Source organism: Carya illinoinensis, chromosome 5, assembly GCF_018687715.1.
Source record: "Carya illinoinensis cultivar Pawnee chromosome 5, C.illinoinensisPawnee_v1, whole genome shotgun sequence".
Classification (NCBI taxonomy): domain Eukaryota; kingdom Viridiplantae; phylum Streptophyta; class Magnoliopsida; order Fagales; family Juglandaceae; genus Carya; species Carya illinoinensis.
Genome location: NC_056756.1, coordinates 20,363,965 through 20,385,724, shown reverse-complemented (window position 1 = coordinate 20,385,724; position 21,760 = coordinate 20,363,965). Strand labels below are relative to the sequence as shown.

The following is a 21,760-nucleotide window of genomic DNA, read 5'->3' as shown; positions in this document are numbered from 1 at the left end:
ACTTACACCCCTAATGTGTAGCCTTTGCAATATTTAGTATGCATTTAATTTTGATTTTAAAGATCCAAGCGATTGGGTTGGTGGTGTTTAACATGATTCTCAATTTGACATAACCTAATAGAATAGATTTACTTTAGTATCTTTACGAGTTCTGTCATATACAGTCAATTTTATGTATTCTTTATGCATTCTATTGATGTGATTGGTCAAAACAGTTATTTTATATTAAAAAAAATTACGCAGCTAATCACACTGGTAGAGTGCACAAGAAGCACGTAAAAGTGACTGCACATAAAATTTTTATTTTCTTTAACGTGATCCGACTTAAATTAAAACGAATCAACTCAATTATAGGACTAACTTGCATAGTCTTCTAACAAAATCATGGTAATGTAATTTTATTTCATTGGATATGCCAAGTTTGGTTATGTTTATTAATTATTGTTATAGTCATTTATCTTTACACAAATAGTGTCATGTCACTTGTCAAAATTTAACTCATGGAATTAAATTTATTTTTTAAATGAAACTGTAATAATTCATTTATTAAAAACTTACATTCATAATCGGATATATTTTAGGATGTCCCTATATCAAACATTACATCATAAATTAAAATAATGTATTTGAAACTTCACTAGTATATTATTTCCTTTTGTGACTAATCTGGTCTTCACTGTTATTGATACTCTCTACAGACAAACGTCCAAGAGACAATACTCTCTACCTAAATAGAGACTCAATCTGACCATTTATAGAAGGAGATGACTCAACCTTTACAGACAAAAGTCCAAGAGACAAACTCTTTTTTTTTTTTAAATTTTAATTCACAATAAAGAAACAAAAAAAGAAAGCAGTAAGATAGATGCAAAAATGATGATTTGGACCCACTCCGGTAGATTTCGAAATCTGTGATAGAGCGTGTAGACAACACGCTTGTGTCTTTTCAGCCACAAAAATCAGATCTGAAAGATACGGTAATGACGAGTCTAGCAATCTGGCATGTGAGGCAAGAAGAGTTGCCGGAAGTGATATTATGGAAAATGATCCTATTTAGTTTACCCACATAATCATATGGAAAATGATATTATGCTGTCTAAATTTGCCTCTTTTATTTGGCCGCATTTTTTTTTATGCTTAATATTTAAGAAACTAACTATTATTGTATAAGTACTTTTTTATTTTATAAAAGTGTTTAAAGATATTTAAAAAGTGTTTGAAAGAAAAAAAAATATCTATAGAAATTATATAAGCAGCAATCGCTGAGCTACAGTCTAACAACAGTAAATTTCCCACTCCGTTTTTTTCTTCTGTGTATTTTGTTCTCTAACTTTTCTACCCTTAGATTTATACCGGTTTGTTTCCGTGTAGTTGGGTTTTATTTGTCTTTTCGGGTGGGTGAAATGTTTTACTGTCATGTGGTGTGATGTTATGTCAATGATATTTTTCCAAAATAATTTTAGACCACACAAATCCCTTTCTCGAATCTCAAGCTTCATTCGTCTACCTCTTGAGTTTTCTCTCTAAACTCAGACCCTCTCTCTTTTCTCTCTCTACCTCGCAACCCTTGATTTCTCTTCGTGTTGCTGAAACCTAAAGCACCGAAACTGTGAGACCCAGACCCAGCGCCTCTTTCTCCCCCTGTTTCCATCGTCTTGACCACAGCCTCTGCAATTTCCAGCATTGCTAGCAGCTACATCGCATCTATGTTGTGGTAATGACTCCTCCGTACCAAGCCAGCCAGATCTACCATTCTCTTCCCAATCTCCTCCATCACGCCTTAGAAACGGTGGTTTCGGTATCTCTCTCTCTCTCTCTCTCTCTCTCTCTCTCTCTCTCTCTCTCTCCACCGTCCATGGCTAAAGAAGCCTAGCTCAGCCACAGTCACTCTCTTTCTATGGGATTCGACTGGATTTATGTTTTGTTTTTATTTTTTTTGTTTTCATGGTTGTTGCATTTATTGAGCATTGGGATTAACTCACTGTTCATCATGTAGATCCACAAAGGTTTCAGCTCACCCATCAAACATCATTTGGAAAGTGGCATTTAAATTTTTGGTGTGGTAACGAATCCACCGTACCAAGCCACGCCAAGTCAGCCAAATCTGCCATTCTCTTCTCAATCTCCTCCACCACATCTTAGAAACGGTGGTTTCAGTAGTTCTCTCTCTCTCTCTCTCTCTCTCTCTCTCTCTCTCTCTCTCTCTCTCTCTCTCTCGTCCATGGCTAAAGAAGCCTAGCTCAGCCACCGTCACTCTCTTTCTATGGGATTCAACTGGATTTATTTATTTATTTGTTTTTTTTTTTTCGTGTTTGTTGCATTTACCGAGCATTGGGATTAACTCACAGTTCATCATGTAGATCCACAAAGGTTTTAGCTCACCCATCAAACATCATTTGGAAAGTGGCATCTGAATTTTTGGAGTGACCATCGATTGCTTCAATGGCTGGTTAGTTGATCAGTACTATTGCAAAAATGACCAATTTTTAACATCCCTTTTACTAAACATGATGAGAATGAATCAAAATTATAATCTTTTTATCTTTTTAAGGATTGTTTTCTTAGACAGTTCTACAAATCTGTCTCTAAAGTGGATTACTTCATTCTTGGACATGGATTCATTATGGTATCTATTTCAACCAATTACCCATTTAATAAATTCAAGTCTATCGATTTCCTTGATTGATCATATATTTTTTGTCAGTCTTGCGTGTACTATAATTCCAGGCCCACTTCTCAGAAGGAAGTAACTTTAATTATCAAAAGTATATAAGAAGAGCTTTGGAAAAAGACTTTGGAGATTTGGATATATTTTGTATTGTTTGTATTCTTCAATGCACGGATAGAGTGCATTCACTTGTTAATGTTATGATGATTTAGATTTCTGTAGTTTATTTATTTTGCTAGGCATTAACTGTTATTTAAGGGGCCTCATCCCCAGATTTCTATGCTTATGAAAATGGTCATTTATGTTGGGTTTCTCTTCATCCATTTGCTTGGGTTTTTTTCTCTCTCTCTAAATGCAGGTGTTACACTTATTGTTAGTCCTATATCATCATATCCACTTATTTTCTCTCCTTCCTATCTTAGTTCTGCCAGCAAGATTATTCAATTAGTAATTCATAATCTCAAATATTTAACTTGGCTCACCTACAAGTTTGCATGCTTTTGTGCAGCTTCAAATATATCTAATGTTGATTGCATATTGAATTGTGACCAAGAGTATCTTTTTTTCGTCTTTCCGATTTTGGAGCACATTTGCATCTTCCTATGGTGGTGAGTACAATAGAAATAAAAAGATGACACTTTTTATTATAATTTTTTTTCATTTTTTTTATAAGTATTTTGTTTCATTTTTGGAAATTATTCTGCTTACTTTGGCTTTTATTGGCCAGACGTCAAAATTGGACCGATTTTCTTTATTAAGCAATCTTCCTTTTGCGGTAAACTTTACAAAGTTAAAACTTTGTAAAGGAAAGACACTGCTCGTTTGTTCCCATAATGGTAAAGATTCTAACTTCTCTTTCATCAGTGGTAATACATATTTATTAACTTGATGGGATTAGATGTGTCAAGTTATGGACTGATATCCATGGATATGAAATCATTTGAATTAGCTCAAATGTGTTTTTATCATATCATTTCAGTTGGCCTTTGTATTCATGTTTCGTACAGGATTCATCCTTAAATTAAAGAACGTTTTTCTCTTGTTTCTTGAATTATAAGTATTGTTGCGTTAAATTTTAATTGTTACTATTTGGTCCAGAACTGATTTTCTGGAGACCTTCTTGTTTTAACTCTACTTTTTCCCATGGTCAAACCCTAAGAAAATGGAAAGGAGCCATTTTCTTTACATAAGCTTGTCAAAATTTTGTTAAAAGTTTCTGCTAATGTATTTGTGCATCTTCTATTTCCAGGGGAAGATATAAGTGTGTGTGTGTGTGTGTGTGTGTGTGTGTGTGTGTGTGTGTGTGTGTGTGTGTGTGTGTTTGTCTTGCTATCTTGACATCATTATGCAATGAGGAAGGTGTGTGACCTTGTTCTATATTTGTTTTCACTCCCTTTTCCCTTCACTAATTTTTTATAGAAGTTAAAGCTATAACTTTCTCTAACCTTGAGCTACCGTATCAATATGTTCAAAATTGCAATATACTGCATATGTTTTCTTAGGAAGTATCATATGTAATGACTAATGAGTTCTAATGAAGTTGTATTGCACATATAGAGGCATTGAATATATATTCCTAAATTTTCTGTTCGCAAACTATTTTTAGTGTGTGTGTGTGTGTGTGTGTGTGTGATAATTAAATGAATATGGCTTTCTCTAAATGGCTAAAAGTAATAATCTCAAGTTTGGATGTCCTCTACGTGTGTTTTATGTATGATGAGTGTGTGTGGCTGTGTAATTCTTTCGCACGAAATTTATGGACCAGTCAACAATTGAATAGTCTTGAGTGAGTGCCCTTGTTACCCTCTCCCAAAGAACTCTAAGAAATCTTGAAAGTGTTAAAGTCAACTAATTTAAGCTTTTGAGTTAAATAATTATCTATTGTGTGTTTTAATAGGAGGTGAGAAGTTTGTGTGTGTCAAATTCCAATACTTACTGATATCTAAATATCTAGGATTGCTGTTTGTGTGGAGGTTCTTTGGCAGTTATTATGTGGTTGCTTTGGGATTCATTAATTCATTACTCTTGATGTGTGAGCCATTGTGTAACAGTCCGCTAGAAATTCAATTGTGAAATTTCTATTAACTTTAGGAACCTCGTGAAAACCCCATAAGTTTTCACTAATCCATTAATCGTATAGGTTTTTGTCTAACTACATAGTTAGTGTTATTATTTACTATGGTATCAGAAGTGTATTTTTGATTATTGGAGATAGTTAAAAGTGTCAAAATGTATTATGGTTTGTGCCATTAGACTCGGAGGGTTATTTAAAGTCTTATGGCACAATAACATTTTTTCATATTTTCGGACAAAACGTCTGTTCAAAACTGTAGATATTATTGGATAAAAAGAAATATCTTGAGATAATTTTCATGAATATTATTGGGTAAAAATATTTTGAGTTGATTTTTATAGATATTATTAGATAAAAATATCTTAAGTTGATTTTTTGTAGATACTATTGGATAAAATATTATGAGATAATCTTTTATAGATATTTTGGATAGGAGAAAACTACACTCAACTCTCAACTCCAGCCTCATCTCTTCCATATCTCATCCATAAGTATCTCCAGCCACCTCTCCTCACGAAATTATCTTCATTTACACTTTCCATTGAAAGAATATCAAACACTCTCTCTCGGACAACTTTTAGGAGGTCTTTTGCACACCCATTTCGAAACTTTTGTAAGTGTTTTATCATAAAGTCTCCTTCATATAAGTTGTTCCTTTTTTAGTCTAGTTTACATGGATATCTTATTTGCCCCATTTGAAGATCATTTGGTCAGTCAAATATTGTGTAAACTATAAAAAGGTCATTCTAGGAGATAAACTGGAGAATATGTTATAGTTTGGAGTTTTTGACCAAGCTAATGGATAGATATTGGTCCGAAATATTTATGGAGTATTGTTAACATGTATATATGACTATTGGTTGAGGAGTTTTGCATGATTAAAGGTTTTGATGAAAGATTTTCTTAGATTTAGAAACTTAGAAACTGGAAGAAGAAAAACAGTTTCTGTTTTGAGAAAGTTTAACTCTTTGGTGGTCTAAACCTATTCTAATGACTTTAATAATTTTATTGGAGGATCCTAAGTATCTTATATACTGTTATATTATTATTTTGAAGATATTTGATGTTAGTTTCAAAGATATGAAATTTTATGCAAAGAGATATTCAAATAAGCCAAAGTGTGGATATTCTTGGCTAAATTTATGTTTTGGTTAATTTCTAACCATGTGATCTTGAATTAGAAGCTTATATATGTTTTAGGACATCTTTTTAAACCATGTGATGGTTTGGTTTGAAGATCATATATTTATAAGTCATAGATCAAGAGATTTATCAAAACTAGTTGAGGAAAAAGTTTCTGTTTTTGGACTAAGTGTAAAACCAAAAACTCCAAATGTTATTTTGTGATTTTGGTGACTTTAGTTTGATGATTTAAAGCATGGTTGATGTTAGGATGATATTATGAATATGTTAGAAGTAAGATTTGATTTTTGAAATTCTTGAAGATGTTTTGATTTAAGGTCAAAACTTGTGATTCAAGTGCTTGGATTTTTTTTACAAAAAGTTTGGTGTTAATTATTAGCTTTTTCTAAATGGATGTTTTAAGTATGGTTTTGAACTTAGGATTGGAAGATGTTTGTTGCAAAATTTTGGTTTAAGCATGAGTTTTGAAGTTGGAAGGAATTGCAACAAAAATCAAGGGAAATGGCCTATGGATGTTTCGGCCATAGTGTGTTCTTCATAGTTGTGTTTTGTTTTAAATTTTTCTGAGTTGATATTTAAGTTTAGGACAAAATTTACATGAGGAATGTAAATTTTGGAAACTTTTGGAGTTAGTATGCAAAATCTTTAAGTTATGGGTAAAACGGTCATTTTCCCACATGTAGAGAGTAAAATGAAAATTTTACTCTTTAAGTTAGTATTTTCCATATTTCAAATTATTAGTGATTTAGTTCTAACTTTTAGAATCACTAATTACAGTTCCTCGTGGTCGCACTTGAAGTTTTATAAGAAACACGGAGATCGAGGTAAGTTAGCTTTTAACTTACTAGCAGTCTACTGTGTATGTGTGCTAAGTAAAGGAACTACAGTGTATGTATGTATATTATCATATATGTCATGCCATGCTAAGTTATCACGAAATTGTCTATTATACAGAATTTATTCTGTCATCAATTTTTATCTGTTACATAATATATTCTGTCATGTATTACTGTACATTACATGTATGTCATGTCAAATATGTTGTCTATTATATGTTATGCCATGTTACGAAATGTTTCTATCTCAAGTTGGTCATGTATTTCAAGTTATATTCAAATCACGTTATGTTACGTCAGGGCTCCAGTCCTTTCGTATTCCAGTCACGTTTCATCTTGAGTACATTCAATTTGTGTACAATACATAGGGCCACAACAACTGTGGAGTATGTATTTAACTGCATTGTGATGTGTAGAATACATGGGGCCACAACAACTGTGAAGTATGTATTTACACGTAGAATACATGGGGTCACAACAACTGTGGAGTATGTATTTTTCATGTTAAGTCAAGTTTGCGTAGAATACATGGGGCCACAACAACTGTGGAGTATGTATTTACACGTAAAATACATGGGGGCCACAACAACTGTGGAGTATGTATTTTTCATGTTAATTCAAGTTTCAGAGTAAGTTCATACTAAGTCAAGTTTCAGATCAAGTTCATGTCAAGTTAAGTTCAGTTCATATTTCAATTTAAGTTATGTCAATTATGCTATGTTGTACGCTAAGTTATGTTTTAATTATTTATGAATTTGATTATGCATTTATAGTTTTACTGTCATCCATGCATCATTAGTATGTGTGGAAGTTTTTTTTTGTTAACTTGCTGAGATTTGTAATCAAATCTCACTGTGGTAGTCCCAACTACCATTCCCCCCGAATGGTAGATCTTGTTACAGGACCTGAAGGAAGATCAGGAGCTGACCAACTAGACACAGTCGACTGAACGACGGTGCATCGTTAATGTTAATATAGTAGTTAAATTACTATTTCTATGATGGAGTTGCATCTACAGTACTTTTGGATCATAACTATTTTGGACTAGTGTTGTGATCTTAGTTGTTCAATAGGTTTTTATGTATGAAGAATGTTTTAAGCATTTGGGATATTTTTAATTTGGTGCATAGTATTACTAAAAAAAAAAAAAATTATCCGCTGCGAATATTGCATATTGTTAGATGCATGTTAGGAACATTGCATCTTATATGTCATGAACGGGGGCAGGTAACCTTGTGTTGCATGTCTCGACTCTTCAAATGTCTGTTCGATCCCGAACGGAATTTGGGGGTGTCACACATTGTATCTGATGATTATGTTTTATTTGTTCTCAGATGGATAGAGCTTCTATTCTCGGGGATGCTATTCTCATAGGGTGAAAGCTTACTTGTATGAATTTATGATATGTCTTAATATTGTACTGTTTCAGTTGGTAGTTTAGCAACAAATTCTAATTACTTTTCTTTGCTTTGCTATCCTATCTAATTTTTGCAGTTTCTACATCCACATATATTTCTAGGCACCTTATTGAATTTGAATTAATGCCTATTGGTGTCAAGATTTCTGTTTATATGCATTACACAGTCTATTAATCATTTTTTCATCTTTCTATCTATTATTCATGGTGGAGTCCCATTATATTTTTTGTTATATTTTGATTTTACAGAAAAATTATGTTTATCTTTTATTTAAATTGGGCAAATGTGATTTGCACATTGAGCCTCATGATTGCTATCACGAAGGTAGGTCCTGCATAGACTATTGTTCCCCTGCTCCTTCAAGAGAAAATTTTGTATTATTATCCCTATTTGTGTGATCTAATCATCATAATGTTATTTTTCTTCAAATTTCCACTCTAATTATTTTTTAATTGAAAAAGAAAATGGCACAAGAATTAAACAATATTTTTGCAAGATGGAAATCTCTTGGGAAAAAGTGGGTTGTGAAAGCTCAAAGGTTGAGCTAAAAACTTATTAAGTGGAAAGCTGATAGACACTATTGATACTAGACACGATGTTCAAAAAGTTCCTCTGCCTAATAATTTGTTGATAAGAGGTCATTGTCACCCATTGAGAAGGTCAGGAGTTATGATGGAAGAGATGTGGAAGTAAGTAATATGCTAGTATTTTTCATGATTAGATATGATTTTGTGTGGATGATTTTTTTTATTCAGAAAAGATATGAATTTCTGTCTTTATATATATTAAATGATATATAAGTGCTTATAGAAATAAATAAATAAATGAGATAGAATTGAAATTTTTGTTATTTAGCCAATTTGTTATTTTTGGTAAGTTTTTTATTTTCACGACATTTTTTCATTTTCATATTAAGATAGATTTTTTCTGCTCTTTATGAGTGTTTAATTATTCTCTTCATATGTATAGGTCACGAAGATTTCACATAATTGCATTCAGAAATCGTTGCAATTTATACATGAAAGAGAAAGTTCTCACCTAGATGTCAAACCTTATAATATTTTATGTAAAGAATGGTGTTTATAAATTGTCATTTTGGATGTGCAATTCTCATGATAAGAGCTTGCAAATTGAATAGTGATTTTGTATGTTCAATTTATGTAAAGAATGTGTTTTATTTTGTGTTGTTTAGAATGTATCTTCGAAGAGCTTTTGTCTTAGTTTTTATCATCAATTCAACGTTTTCAACTAAGCTTTCATGAATCTATTCCAAGTTTTAGTGCATGTTGTTATGAGATGATAATGTCATCTTCCATTTCAAAGATGTTAATGTTATCTGCTTTTGCAAAAATAATTTCTATAGAATTATTTTATTCCTCTAACTTGGTGCTATGTATATTACTATATTGGATGGATATAATAATATAGTATGATTGATGGTCAAGCTTTTGGTGTCTGTGATCAAGAAGTTTGGTTTTTTGAAATTTTTAGTATAGTTGACTTGTTGTATTGTCTGGATGGAGTAAATTTACAGGGTGGTTTTGAAAGAAGCCGCACTTTGGTTCTTAGTGCAGTGGTTGTTGGTGTTGGGTTGTTTTGCACCCTGTTTATGTCGTTTTATGTGATGCAATGTTTAATTTATTTTGTTCAACTTCAATTACGCTTGCTCTGAACAAATTTGGCAAATTTATAAATAGAATCAACTTCCATCCCTTTATGTTGTATTGGAAACTAATCTTTTGCTTTTTCTTATTTGTGCTATCATTTAATTAATATCATCCAATTCACTATACTTATCCTAAAAAAATTCATAAAATTTATTTTTCCTTCCATCCACAGCAAATTTTTAATTACCATCAATTTTTTTTATAAAAAATATTATTTTTGTCTAAAATAATAACAAATCTAACTAAGCAAATGTGCATCGTATGTTGCCCATCTACTAGTATATATATATAATTTACACTAAAAATAAGCTCAATAATCAAACCTATGCGGCATGATAGCAACAATACCCATAAATTCATGCAATAGAGAGTTAACCGATTAACCTCAATTGCCACCTCCACCCACACAAAAAGTGACAAATGTTGGAGAATTCGCACGTGCCTATATCTCTCTACATTTTACCCGACCAACATAATTTAGAAAATTTTGATACTTACATATACTTCAGATGAATGTCACCACCTAGGGTTTTTAGAGAATTTCCTTCTAGAAGCCTCCAAGTCTTTTGTAATCTTGTGGAATTGTGTAGAGTCATCTAGAAGGGGCGTTATAGACAATTTAGAGTAAGGGCGTTATAGACAATTCTAGAGTAGGAATCTAGAAAGTTCTTTACCCTTGGATTGATGACAAGTGTCACAATCCTAACCATTCTTTGTACCAAGAGTTCCCTATAAATAGAGGGGCTCTCATTTGTGTAAATCACCAAGCAATAAGAGAAATAAGTTCTCTAGAGCATCTCTCTCTATCTTCTCTCTCTAGTTTGTTCTCTATTGTCTTGAGTCCTTTAGAAGGCTTACTTAGGAGCTTTGTGGGAGAGAAAGCCTCCTAAGGCCGCACGGGTCGAGTGAAAAAATTCTAAGTCCGTGACATGAAGCTGTTGCTACTAAATCCCATAATCTCGCCAAAGCAAAAGCAACTCTTAAGGACAGGTTTGGATACAAAATATTTTTTAACTCATAGAATCGCATCTCATCTAATTATTAAAATTTTCTTAAATTTTTATACAAAATAAATATAATAAACAATTCAATTTTTTTAAATTTTAAAATAATAATAATATAAAAAATAATATTCTAATAATATTTTATTCAACTTTCATTTTAATTTAATTCATTATCCAAATTTTCTAATCTCTTATGATATTCAAGGAGGTCAAATCGTACGGTAATTCATTTACAATAATCCAAACAAACCATTACGAAACATGGAAAACAAATAAAATGGGATAACTTGCCAATTATTGATGTCATCATCAATATTCTTTCCTATTTTTAAATATGGAACTGAAAGAAATGTATACGACCATCAAAGTTATGATATGACAAAATAATCAAAATTATGGTAAGATCACTCAAGAATCTGATAGTCTGATAACATATGACCTGGTTCTCTAAATAAAAATCTTGAGTTCAAAATCCACAATCCCCTTTATCAAAATAATAATAACAATAGTAAGATATTATAATTTTAGAAAATAAAAACAAAAATAATTTTTAACTTTCCCATCAACAATGTGCTACGTGGGTAAAAAATAATGCTCCTAAATAGATTTTCTTGTAATAAATGCTTGGGCTCATTTTGGCATCTGTCATATACAATATGTAACTTTGCATAAAGGGAGCTTTAGTCTTTATTCTTATCCAACCACATCATTACATCATTCACTTCCCTATTATATTATTAAACGAAAATTAGACAATACAGTAAATAAGTTAAAGCTATCAAGTGAGCAATAATATATTTGATAAAGTAATTTTTATTTATATTAAGTAGAGTCTTTTAGTTTTCTTTGGGTATATATTTTTAATTATCTTGATTAATATTTTTTAGCATTCTAACAATTGCGGTCATTCAACTATATAGAAAGTTGAAGAACTTTATATTATAATTATTGATTGCTAAGGGCTATTTTAACATCCTATATAAAATTAGAGCTTTTGATCCCTCTCTTAATTGAAACAAAGCTTATGAAACCAAAGAAACCATAAGAGAGGAGAAGCCCTGTTCAGTTACAAAGTTTAGATGAGATGAGATGAGATGATGAATAAAATATTATTATAATATAATTTTTTAATATTAATTTTGTTTTGGGATTTGAAAAAGTTGAATTGTTTATTATATTTTATATATAAATTTGAAAAATTTACAATCATGAGTTAAAATGAGATGAGATGAGATAGGTTAGGTTTTGTTAAATAAACGGGGCCTAAAATGTAGTTAGACCAAATTTTGAAGATCGAGATATTAATATGGACCATCTTTTAATGATTCTCCTTATTTATTGCATTTTGACATTCTAGTTCAAGATAGGCTAACTTTATTATCAATCATATTTTTTACATCACTTTATCTCATTATGTAAAATGTAACACTTTTGTTACCGTTGAATTATCTTTTATCTTTTTAAAAGAAAATCTCAAAAAGTTGATGAATAATGATACAACATTTTAATGAAATAGAAGTATGAGAAGAGTTTGGTATGTAAGGCTTTTCATTTTCTTTTATAAACTTATCTATTTTCACGTATTATGTAGATTTACTAAATATTAATAATATGTGTGATTCGCTTTAATTATGTTTCCATCTTTTATAGGTTACTATATTGTCAAATTTATTCATAGCACTTCTCTACCAACCCTAAAAGTGTACTCCTATTTTTGTTTTTTAAGAAAAAGAATTTATGGTGGTGGATTGTTTGCAATTTAAGCTTTAAATCTTATAAAATTTTGGATAAAAATCTTCTAGAATTTTTAATCGAACTCTAGGACTTATATTTTAAGAGTTAAGAATAATTCTTTTTGAAATTATTTTACATCATATACCATTCAATGAGATAATTTGATTTGGAACATAAAGAATAAGAGAATAGCTCAGAACCGGTTGGTTGTCATACCCATTTTTACATTGGCCAATAGAACCTCAACATATATAAGATTTATTTGTCTTACAGTAGGTCATAGCTTATTGAATCAGCTTTATCCATTTCCCTCTGCTCTCCCCCTCCCAATTCTCCCCTTCCATTTCAATTCTCTTCTTTTCCTCTCCCCTCCAAATTCTATTCTTTCTCCATCTCTCCAACGTCCTCTCCCCTTTCTCCTCTCCCCCTTTCCCTTTCTCTCTTCTCTCTTCTGTGCCCTCTGCTCTTTCTCTTCTCTATCGAGTGCTTTGGAATGAATCGATCTCCAATCCAAATTATTGGTCATTCTTATGTTACTATGTTAAGCACTTCTGATTACAAAATACTCCATTTTCAGTTGATTATGAAGAAAATATACTCCCATACTGTGTCCCATGAAGTGCATGAAAATGCATAAATGGTGCACAACAACTACAAGTTGTTTAAAGAACTTGGCTATATGAACTAAGAAAAGACTCACATACAAAAATGGTAGAGAACAAATCATGCTATATGAACTAAGAAAGATTGAAAATCGACTATATTATTGATTTGTTATATGAAACATATGAACTAAGGGGAGGCGCTACCAGCGGCTGGTAGCCAAACAAAACTTGATCCTACAAATCATTTTGAAACAAAGGCTCCTGATTTTTCACATTTTTTGAACAACCAAACAGAAATTAAAAGGCAACCAAATCAGAATAAAAAAGCTGAGTTTCTAACCTCAGAGAGCTACAAATTTCTTCAGGCGAAGAGGCTAAGAGTTACAAATTTTTTCAACCAACAAGGGGCTTCAACGGGACGGTGGGAGCAGGCAGACATGGGTGGGGGGAGGAGAAGACAATGTTTTGAAGGAACTTCTTATTTTACACACACGCGCGCGTGCGCGCACACACACAGAGGATGAGGTCTTAAGTACACAGAGAAGGGAATACAAAAAATGTGATCAACTACATGTGGGTTTATTCTCTATTTTGTTGAAATTCGTACATGGCAGCTCCTCATTTGTTGGTGTAAAAATGGGTATGACACCCGCCTGGTTCCAAGCATCTCCCCAAGAATAATGCTAGATATAGTCCTAGGATGTGCAAGTCCCACACTCCCTTTGAGAAAAGGATAAATACTACAAGGAAGCCTTACACTACACAACTCCACGTAACCAACATGTAATTTGTCATTTTTGTTATTCTATTTAAACACACACATATTTAAACATTAAGATATACGGACAAATTGATAAATCACATGTTAATTAGGTGGAGATGTGTGATTTAAGGCTTCATAGTAGAATATCTCAAAAAAAAAAAAAATGGGGTTCACCATTAAGAAAATGATTTTTTCATGTAAATCACATATTTATCCATTTTTTTAAAGGGAGTGCACGATGCTTGCATACCTTAGGACTGCAAATATCATTTCTCTACATATAAATGAGTTAGTTTATTCTCAAGTTTTTACACCACAAACTGCTTATATGGCATAATTTGATTTGAAGAGTAAATTTTAAAATTTGAATTCTACAAATCAAATCGTATAATTTGAATATCATATTATGCTATGTAAATAGTATGTGATGTAGAGGCTTTAAAAAAACAATGCTCATTTCCCAATCTTAGAGTTCATTAAAATTTTTTTAAGGAGTTTAAACTTTTTATTTATTTTTAAATAAACATAATAAATTTATTTATCAAATATTCAATCATTACATAACATTTCAGATAATGCGAAACGAGAAATAGACTTTGGTCCTTCCTCTACCCAACACCGTTTACCCTGCATAGTCAATGCTAACTTAGCAAGATGGTGTGCAACACCATTACCTTCTCTCATGATGAAATTAATATGCCAACTAAGTCTAGTTTTAAAAACACTCTTAAGGTCCTCGATAATGTGTCCATACCAAGTCTAGTTTTCTTCTTAACTTTGAACTGCCTTATTGACCACTTATGCATCCCTTTCATACATAACCTTGTTGAGACCCAAATCTTTGCACAACTTCACTACTCTCCAAAATTCTGAACTTTTTGTAAGAACTGATTAAGTCACCATAGAAATTTGATCAAAACAAGTAGCCATAACTTTTCTCTCACCGTCTGAATTATAATGCCAATTCCAACTCTCTGATTTTCTAAATCAATAGCTGCATCAAAAGTTGGCATTGAGAAAATCTTTCTCTAGCTTTTTCCAAGACTACTTCTCTCTTGTTCTCCCTTCACTAGTTTTCTTCCTATCTTTATGTTTTTGAGCTTCATGACATTCTTTCAAACTTGCTAGAGCAGTCTTGATCACATGTGTGGGTTATCAAAAATAAATTTGTTTCCTTCTCCCGATTTGAGCTTAATTTATCTACAACTCCATCAAATCATCATCAACAGTGCCCATTTCTGAACTAAACTCCTTGCTTCAACCCACACATCATTTACAACAGGACATTTCCATAGAGCGTGAATTATAATTTCTTCTTCCCTTTGGCAGATACGATAGTTATAATTATCTATAATATCTCTTTTCAAAAATAAAGATTTAGTAGGAAGAAAGTCATTACCTACCTTCTATATAAAGTGTCTAGTTACACCAAGAACCCTCATCCTCCATATCTTTTTCCACCTCTCTTATGCTTTGTCTACTCTTGAACTCTCTCCTATGATTATCATTCTTCTTCTTGTTTGGGCCACATGGTGGGCATCCCTAACTGAAAATTTAACATTCTTACTAAAGTCCCAGGTGAGTTTATCTTCTACTCCTCTATTGCTGATAAGCAATCTACATATCAATTTTGCCTCTTCACTTTAAAAATTAGCTTTGATCAATTCTTTATTCTAACATCTGAACTCTTCTATCAACATCTGACTAACCTTTGCCCTATCCCAAAAAAGATTTAGGAGATTGAATACAATATGTTGTAGACTTTGGCAACCATTTGTGTCTCCATATGTTAATCTTCTTTTCATTCCCTATTTGTCATATTAGACCTTCTTTTAGTAAATCTCTAGACGGCTACACACTTCTCCAAATCAATGATGGAGAAGAGCCAACTTTTGCTGCCAAGATATCTATCTCTCTAAAATATTTTCCTTTATAAACTCATGCAATAAGAAATAAATGATCCTACAAAAACCTCAAATTGTGTTTGGCTAATAAAGCCAAGTTAAATTTTTCTGTCTCTAAACCCCAATCCTCCAACACTCTTTGAACCGCCCATATAACTCCAGCTCTTCCATTGAATGCCTTTGTTTTCTTGATTATTGGGCTACCAAAATTTAGCAAATATAGTTGAAATCTCGTAACAAAGTCTCTTATGGAGTTTTAACACACTCATGGTGTAAGTTTGAATTATTTACAAAACAACCTTAATGAGAACTTCTTTCCTACCTTGGATAAAAAAACTATTATTCCAACTATTTATCTTTCTCCATACACGATCTTTAAGATCTATGAAGGTATTATATTTAGATCTATAAACTATAGCTAGTAAATCCAAATATTTCTCATAACTTTCACAAACAACTGCACCTATCTCCTTTATATTACATTTTTTTATACCAACAATGGTATAAGAATTGAAAAAGAGTAATGCTACATACAGTCATTTTTACGTACTCTCTATGCACTCCACTGATATCACTAGAGTACACAAAGGAGTCCACAAAAGTGACTGCATATATAATTTTTGATTGAAAAAAATGGGAGTCTTTGTCTATTCAATTCCTAGCTAGAAGCTTTTTCATATACAGTTTGTAAATTATTTCACTCTAAATGTCTAGCTCTACAAAATATTACACAAACATTTGCAGATGATTGATTCTTGGACCCCCTATTGCAATATTCACACATCTTATATGTCCCTTCTACTTTGAATTAAGAATCTGCACGCAAGATAAACAAATAGGGAGATCGAGGATCTTCTTATCTCAGCCCAAGTCTTGGAATTATATGCTCACCTGGTTTCCCATTTACCAACACAGTAACTAATTGAGTTAACACAACTCATGATTAGATATATCCCTTTCTGTTCAAATCCTAGCTTCCTCAACAAAGCCTCCAAATATTTCCACTCAATACTATTATGTCTTGTTTTGTCTTCATAGTATGCAAGACTTAAAAGGCTACCATTATGTTATCTGAGATTAATCAACCCGGAATGAATGCACTTTGAGAACAAGAAATAATAGCGTATAGTACTTTTTTTAGTCTATTTGATATAGTCTTTGAAATTAACTTATATAACACATTACAAAGACTAAGAGGTATAAAATCATTCACAAACAAAAGGGTTTTTTACTTTTGGGATTAGAGAAATATAACTAAAGTTCAAATCAATGATTATAATCCCATTGTTAGGAAAATCATGAGCTGCAATACACACGTTATCCTTTATTATACTCCAATGTTGCTGGTAAAATCCTGCTTTAAACCCGTCTAGTCTAGGGGACTTTAAAGGAGACATTTGACTAAGAGCTTCTTCAATTTCTTCTGTTATAAAATTCTACCTCAGTTCATCATTCGTTTCTTTTGGTAACTCTAACCTTTATAGTTTCCAACACGCTTAAAATATCATCCATCGAATGGGATGATGAGGAGAAAATATCTTCAAAATATTCTTTGAAAGCCTTCGCTATACCATATCTCTCTATCAAAATATTATTATTAGTATCCCTAATCTGCTTGATAAAACCCTTCCTTATTCTTTCAGTTGTACAGGCATCAAAATATTTAGTATTTAGGACCCTGTTTCTTTGAAGTTCAAATGATTTGGTAATTTAACACGTGAGGTAAAAATCAAATATTTCATTAATATTATTATGGTGTCATCTTCAACTAAGTCTAATTGATGCATTTGAAAATAGCGGACATAGAAACAAGTGTATGTGATGCATATATTTAACCCAACAACATATACTAAATTTTGAAAACTTTTTTCTTTTAAAACTTTATTCTCCTTTGAAGCCAACCACTTTGGATAGTTCTTTTTTATTTTTTATTTTTGGCAGTCTATCACACCATCCACGTATAATTCATGCATTTGGAAAGCACATTACGAGTCTTTAAGAGAGAAAATAGAGATATAGAAACAAGCGTGATACATATATTTAATAAAAGGAAAAATACTATTCATCATTATTTTCTCAATAATAATTTGTGTGAATTTCATATTTATTTAGTTTTTTCAAAAATAATGCGTAGGACTTACATATTATAAGACTATAAATATCATTTCTCATGCTTAAAATTTCAATAACTTTCTTCTGAAATTGTATTATTATTTAAAGCTAAATACTTCAAATGATTTTTTTTGCGGTCCATTATATAGCATTTCTTGTGCATCTATATTTTCTTTACCTTTCATTCTATTATCTCTTATCTCTCTCTCTTTTTTTTTTTTTGTTACTTTTATTTTCTTAAATTTTTTGTAAGGTATGCCGTGATTTACAAGTTTACAACCTCTTTTCTTTTCAAATGCAAGATTAAAAAATGTACTACTGTCGGAGTGTAAGCTATACACACATTGTGAAAGGAGTTATTTCCACCCTAACGGGCTTAGAAAGGGCTTCTCACAAGTAGGCCCAACGGTTCTTTGGTACCCACAAGATGGGAAGGGGCCTCGGGTGGGCTTAGAGACATAAGAACCAAAATGGGGAGAGGGCCAAGCTCAGGAGGCCCAGAAGCAGCATAGTAGTACCATCCACGTGAAGTGTAGGAAGTCCACCTTGGAGGATAGGCGTATTTAATGGCTGACAAGTCCTACAAGCAATATAAGGAACAACCATAACCTCCCCCAGGCGGCTGATGTTAGGGAGGATAGGGGAGAGCATGACCACGCAGAGCCACACCACCTTAATGGCCGTCGAAGTCACAATGCCATGATGAGAAAGATTATTGCATCATTTGAGCGGTCACGACCTAGCATGGCCCACCTATCACCCGACGAGAAAAGCAGTGTGGGTAGCTATACGACCAAGGTACAAAACGACACGATCCCAACCAACAGAACATGGGACATCTGCCATCAAGGCCATGTGTAGTGCAACAACACATTACCACAAGCAGGTACATCTGAGACCACACCGTTAGGTATATATATCCCCTCCTTATGAGGAGAAAGGATTTAGGATGATTCTAATTTTCAAAAGAGCCATTTCCTTCAAAGTATTTTCCTATTCTTCTCCCCTAAAGGAAGAGGTATCTAAATCATTAGAGGTATCTCATACCCACCGAGCCCATGTCCTTCATGTGTTGTAGGACTAAGGTGTAGGAGGTGTCGCTTGTTCGGGATATGAAACACGACATCAACGCACATCATCTTTAATATGTATAGCTCGCACATGTAACTTTGACAAATAGTTTTTTCAAACCCATTGACAATGCCTATTATTATTTTTTATTCAAACATCTTCTACAATTTGAAAAGTGATAGATATAGAGTCAACTGAATTTAATATTGGGATCCACATTATTCACAAACAATATTTATTTAATGTAGTAAGGCCCACATATTGTGTCTAGCTCTTTTCGAATTATAAAAATTGTTTGAATTAAAAATGTGTATGAAATTTTGATTATTTTCAAACACGAAGTGCACAATAAGTTCTTCAAACAACAAGATAAACAAGATAGTTAAGGGAGGTGTGCCGACCAAGCTAGTCATAGTCTCATCCCTTCTTCCTCAATGGAATTGTGGAAGGATGTGTGCTATCTTTTCCACATCAAATTGTTTGTTTAAGATAATGGCTATTGACAAGAAAAGCACCCGTTAAGTTTTTGCCTAAATTTAAGAATCTCAAGTTAGAAAAAAATAGACATATGAAATACATGCATAATATCAAATGCTTGATAAATATATTTTGCGTTTCACTTTTTAGCTTTTGGCTATCCACTCAAAATTTGAATCCTATATGATTTAGCCATATCACCTTCAATAATAATAAAATTAATTTTTCTATTTTTTTATCTACTTTTTCAATACATTTTATTTATTTTTTAAATAACTTTTATTATCATTTTCATAGTTTCCAACTACTTATATGATAGGAAATTCTACATATCACACTCCTATCTAATTTTCATCTGATTATGATGAGATAATATTATTTATCAACCTTTATTTGTTTTTTTTTTTATCTACATTTTGTTGTAAATAAAATAAATTGTTACAAATTAAATTCAATGGATTGTAAACAAATTTAACTCTCAACCCAAATCTATACAACTATAACATGGTTGTATTCATCTTGAACAAAATGACTGTATCAATCTCAAATTTACAAAATTATAAACTTTAGTAACACCATCGGGATTCAACAACCACCCAAGTATATGTAAAATTTTTATGAGTGATGGTTGCCACCCAACGGTCACAAATTTGACTTTTTATTTTTATTTTTATTTTTTTTATATTTAAATATTTTTAAAAAAATAAAAGAAATACATCAATATACTAAAAGTCAATTCCTTAATTATTAACTAAAAAAAAATTAAAAAAATTAAAATATATGAGCAGTCAAAATGAGGGGATAAACTTAGACGACATATTAGTATTTTCTAGTTTTTATTCCTATATTTTTTAAATACAATAAACTATACATCAAAATAATACTATAGTCAACAACAAAGCGTGATATTATCCAAACACATTAAAATTAATTTAGCATTCTTTCTATAGAGAGAGAAAATAATGCACATTATTATATATGTTATATGTGGTAGTAATAAAATAATACATACGAAATATGAAATCATCTAATAAGTGGTTATTTAATTGTAAAAGTATTTTTTTTTTTTTTTTGTTAAGCCTATTAAGTCCTGCTTCACTAAAAGGTTCTTAAGATTCTTGATCATTTGACGTGTAACTCTTTTATAGAATTTAATCAAAGATCATATTTTACCAAAATGCATTTAATAGCGCTGAGACACACATGAATTAATGTCTCCTTTTCATGTCCTTTTGATTCTAACAGTGTATTCATTTTCTTTTTTATTTTGTTTCAATTTTTTAAATAAAAAATTAAAATAATTTTACTCCTTAGAACAGAAACACTTTACAGCATTCTTATTGTAAAATTTAACTTTAAGTAAATTTAACTAATAAAATACTTAAAATACTTAAAACACTCAATATATAATATTAATTAGAATATAATTATTATTGATATTTTAATTAATAGAACTATAAAATGTGATAAAAATAAAAATTAAAAAGTTATTAAATTAATAATATTTTATTATTATATAAAAAGTAAATAGATAATCCAATATGACTACAAACCAATGCTCATACTTTATTGAAATTTAGAATTTTTTTTTATCTTTTTTTAATCTTGTATTTTTTTTTTCAGATAAATAAGTTATCAAATTTTTTATTTTATTTTATATAAATCATTATGTGAGGTGCACTCTGAGACTACAGCACCGAGGGTTTCCTAATGTTAAAATAAGAATGGATAACATCCTGTATCACTCTATATATATATATATATATATATTCAACTACTGTACATATAAACCATGTCTCATCAATTTCTATTGGTTGTGACTGTACTATAGCACCTGCTAATGCTACGAGAGAGAAGTAATTATCGAGAAATGATGACGGTAGGTGTAAGTGCTGGGATTCTTTATTAAAAAAATAAAAAAAGTAAAAATAAAATTTATATAAAAATTAATTTTTAAATATAAATTATATATTTTTAAAAAATTATGTAACTATTATGTAATCAATAATTATATTTAAGTAATCAATAATTATATTTAAAATTAGTCTTATTACTTGGATATAGTTATTTTTTGAGTCCACGCGTGTATATATATATAAAAGAAATAATAGTAATAGTCATAAATATATAAGCATCATATAATTATTTAAAAAAAATAAATATAAAATTTATCTTAAAAAAATTAATATTTTAATAATTAATTTTATTCTTTTTAAAATACGATGTCTGTATGAAGCGTTATCATATATTATATATATATATATATATATATTTTTTTTTTTAA

The 21,760-nt window shown here is 31.1% G+C and overlaps 1 long non-coding RNA gene across 1 annotated transcript; it reads left to right on the top strand.

Annotated features, from left to right (window-relative positions):
- Nucleotides 1-1,427: 1,427 nt before the first annotated feature.
- Nucleotides 1,428-3,730, top strand: LOC122308884. The gene is made up of 3 exons (XR_006242274.1): nt 1,428-1,798; nt 1,997-3,276; nt 3,396-3,730. It is a non-coding gene; the product is annotated as an uncharacterized LOC122308884 (long non-coding RNA).
- Nucleotides 3,731-21,760: the final 18,030 nt, after the last annotated feature.